The following is a 4383-nucleotide window of genomic DNA, read 5'->3' as shown; positions in this document are numbered from 1 at the left end:
TTTACCTACAATTATTAGTCTCGAATATAAATTTTAAATTTGATATTACTGCATAGAGAATTTTAAAAAGATAATATATATATATATATGTGTGTGTGTGTGTGTGTGTTTAAAGAAAGAATTAAGAAATAAATTGGAGACCCCAACTGTCACATTTTGAATGTGGGAGCCCAATGGCCCGACCACCCGCACTTTAGACTTGCTCTTAGTTATACCATTCGAACTCTAAATCTCGATTTGTTATAATCTCATTTTCTTCCTTTGTACCTTGTCCGATCTTAACACAAAATCCCTAAAATTCTAACTTTCTACCCCCGAATCTCTCTTAAATCTTAATCCTTGAATCTAAATCATCTATAATTTGATATGTTAAACTTCTTTTTTTTTTTTCCTTTTTTTACCACTTTATTTTATAATTCCTTAATTATCTTTTAGTAATCTATATTATTCACTTTGTGAATATTATGCACTTCAGTTGAGCATAATGAAAAACAAAGTTGCAATGTCCAAATACTACATAAAAGATTATAGTAAAAATGTTATGTTATAAATGTTGGAAAATTGTTTATTATATAAATAATTTTTTAGTTGAGTGAAATTATATCAAATAGGTACATGTAAAAAGTTACAAGTTATGGGTAGTCACAACCCAATGGAGAGGCATCTTGTGGATTTTTTAGAGTCTCCATTTACTCTATAAATACTCAAGTTGATTTCTCTTTTAAGATATAAGTTTTTGGACAACCTTTAATATATTTTGAAGACAAAAGTTGAGTCGTCTAGAGTCATCTATGACAACATAGTAAGTAGAAAGTTCGATGGAGCGTATAGAATTGTAGTGCTTCTTTCTATTCGACGTGATCGTTGTATTTTGGGAGACAAATGTCCATAGAACCGTTAACACCAATGCGGGGGCATGATTGTCTTAAGAAAAGAGTGACCACTCACCTCGATCAAGTACGGTAAGTTTTTCGTTTTTATATTTATATAATCTAATAGTGTCATATGATTCGACTGTCAAGAACCGAACCAATACTCTCCATAACCCCCATAATAACAAACTTGAGACAATCATGTTATCGGTTTCGGATTCTTGAAATTTTAATTGTGTATTTGAAAAAGGATGCCATCAATACTGATCTCAATTTGTCCTGAGTAACACATTAGTTTTGGAGATATTTAGAAAAAGAATTTCCCCTTTCAGTGTAACTGTTGAGTACCAATGTAATTGATCCAAGTAACCTCTTTAAAGTTTTCTCTTTAAATTCGTGTAGTTTACCTTAAAGGAGCATCTTTTCAGGAACCAAGGTGAAATTATCCAATTTCAGAAGGAAAAAAAAAGGCTAAATTTTCTAGAACTTTTGTTCAACAATTGATAAAGAATTAAATTCATCTCTTATTGGTTTTGTAGTCAACTTTTATTACAAATTTTTCCATGTGTTACTGGAAATGGGGAAGGGTTCTGAGATAAATAAAAAGTGATATATTATGGTCCTCCAACTAGTTAGGAGTAAGAGTTAGGTATTCTCTTGTTGTTTAGTCATATGACCAAGTCAGATGAGAAACTGAAAATTAGATATGCCAGACTTGTGGGCATTTTTCTCTCACCCCACTAAACCTAGTGATATATTATGCTCCTCGTGTAACCCTTAATCACACACACTCACTAAATCTAGTGGGTCGGGAGAGTATTACTCATCATTGTATTCGGACATTGAAAGACTACATCGGACTCAAGTGAACATTTGAGATACCGGACTTGTGGGCATTTCTCTCTCACCCCTAAACAACTCAAAGTTAAGCCTAACAAATGTAATCACCACTAAACAAAATGAGTGAGTTTTTGTCAAAAATTCACTTAGGATTTTTCAATTTGAGTCTCGCGTTGGAGATGCTTTAAGTCTTAACCCTTTTCTAATTAAACTTTGTCAATTGTTAGATTTTGAGATGTAAAACTTGCAACTGCCTGATCAAAAGTCAAACTTTGGGTTTTCTTGGTTGTTTTAATTTCCCATTTTCTTGTTGTTCAATAGCATAATGTCATAAGTTTTAATTAGCTTTCATTGGAATCTTATTGGTGATTCACTGATTTGTTTCTACCTTTCCTTCTCTCTCTATCAATACTTCACAATTTTATTTTATTTCTAGAGATTAACTTCTACTTATCGTTGTCAAGTGGGATAGAAGCCTTGCATATTGTTCTTTCCTTGCTCACTTTGAAACTTCATTGATTTTATTAAAATGGGTTCTTCGTCTATCTATGCACAAAGTGAAGAAGTTCTCTCTACCAGAGCAGAACGAAACAGAAAGTAATTCGAGCAGCAAGACTAAGCATTGACTACTTTCTGGGAATTGTTATGTATTCCTTAAAAACCTTCATTTCTGTGTTTCTTATTGATCATCTGTTTATCGGTTCTTAGCGAGATAAGTAATTACTAAACAACCAAGTATCTATCGATTAGCTAGAAATACTAGTGCTAATGTCGAAATTTTGACCCTCACGATATAGTTTTAAAAAGTTGGCACTTGTTAAAGTTATGATTCAGCGAATAATGTTTTAAATTTGAATATAGGGGAAATGTTATACCAATCTCAAATATTACTTCAGAAACATTTTTGTTTGTAAAAGCATGAACAAGTAAAAAAAAATATAACATAAAACATTTTTATTCAATTGATGTGAGAAACTCCTAAATTCAAAAACTTCATCCAATAAATGGGATCATACACTACCCCATAACTCAACCAACTCAGCCAACGAGTTAATAGACGACCCACCTACACTTAAAGCCGATTTTGCTTCATCTCTAGCAACCAGAACACGATCCCTAATTTCTTTTCCTTCTTCCGATTCCATCAACATTCGAACTTGTTCCTCAATTTCCGATCCGGTCACAAACCCATCTGAATGGTTCAAATACAAAGATAGTTTCATTTCATCAACCAAAATTGCCCTATTCATATGTTGTTCAGCATATAATGGCCAACCAATCATAGGCACCCCAGCCAAAACAGATTCCAAAATTGAGTTCCAACCACAATGAGTCACAAACCCACCAATTGATTCCCGATTCAATACTTCCACTTGTGGTGCCCAATTCTTCACTACTAACCCACGATCCCTTGTGCGATCCAAGAACCCTTCCGGTAATAAATCGGTCAAATCGAATGACTTGGTCAAATCTAACTCGTTCGATGCTAATTTCCCTTTTCTCTCTTCTTCCTTAAGCGGATCACGCACTACCCATAAAAACCTTTGCCCACTTTTCTCCAACCCAACGGCTATTTCTTTCAACTGATCGGTCGAAAAAATACCACCGCTACCAAAACACAAGAAAACAACACTCTGACGTGGCTGTGAATCTAGCCACTTCAGACACTCAACCTCATCACTAACCACCGCTGGTTCAGAAATCAGCGGTCCAATAGAATAAACCGGTGGTGTAAGAGAGTCCGGTACACATAATCCCTCTCGAATGGCTTTGAATGCCCTTGGTTCGAACGATTCGAAGGTATTTACTATAATACCCTTAACTTTGGTAGCCGTTTCAGATATAAATAAGAAAGCCTGAACAAGCATATGAGATCTAGGGAGGGAAAGTGAGGGAACATCTGTGGCTAACATTGGTGGCAGCCCAGGAATTTCAACATACTTATCCTCGAGATTAGCAATTTCTTCATGGGTGTCTCGAGATCCGAAAAGAATCGGCAGATAGAGTAAGACAGATAAAATATTAGCACCCGAAGTGAAGTAAACATAAGATGGAATTCCAAGTTGGGTAGAAACTTGAAGAGATGAAGAACAAAAGAAATCAAAGATGAAAGCAGAGATAGTGAAATTTTTGGAAATTGATTCTAGGGTTTGTTTGATGAGTGGGTTGGTAAGGCTTAAGATTTCATAATCTGAAGTTTCAGGTGGGTATTGAGTAGATGGTGGAGGTAAATGATGGAAGATGATTGATGGGTTTGTTTCAGAAATTTGTTTGATGTAAGGAGAAGTTTGAGATGTTGATTTTGGATTAATGGGGACAATCAGGATTGTAACAGTGAATGATGGGTGATTTTTGATGATTTGTTTTCCTAATTCTACTAATGGGATTACGTGACCTATTCCAGCTGATGGATATAGTACTACAGTTTTCTCCATCTTCTTGCTATTATAGCTTGAGCAAAATTCTAGAGAGAGAGGGTCTAGTGTCTAGTGAGATTGTATGAGGAAGGGAGGGAGGGAGGGAGAGGGAGAGAGAGAAACTGATGGATGGCTTGCATGGAGTGTGAGAGAGACAAGCAATGTGGTTATATAGGTAAAAGATGGCAATAAGGTTGTATTTGACAAAAGGAATTATTTTATTCTTATTACCAATTATACAATCATCTCACTCG

General features: G+C 35.0%; 1 pseudogene; it reads right to left on the bottom strand.

The window, feature by feature from the left end:
- Window positions 1-2653: 2653 nt before the first annotated feature.
- Window positions 2654-4182, bottom strand: LOC147535447 (UDP-glycosyltransferase 88B1 pseudogene; annotated as a pseudogene).
- Window positions 4183-4383: the final 201 nt, after the last annotated feature.

This window comes from Eschscholzia californica, unplaced genomic scaffold (assembly GCF_041429995.1).
Source record: "Eschscholzia californica isolate CP2 unplaced genomic scaffold, dmEscCali1.0.p SCAF_6, whole genome shotgun sequence".
Taxonomy (NCBI): domain Eukaryota; kingdom Viridiplantae; phylum Streptophyta; class Magnoliopsida; order Ranunculales; family Papaveraceae; genus Eschscholzia; species Eschscholzia californica.
Note: the sequence above shows the minus strand (reverse complement) of the source record. Positions and strands in the feature narration are given on the sequence as shown.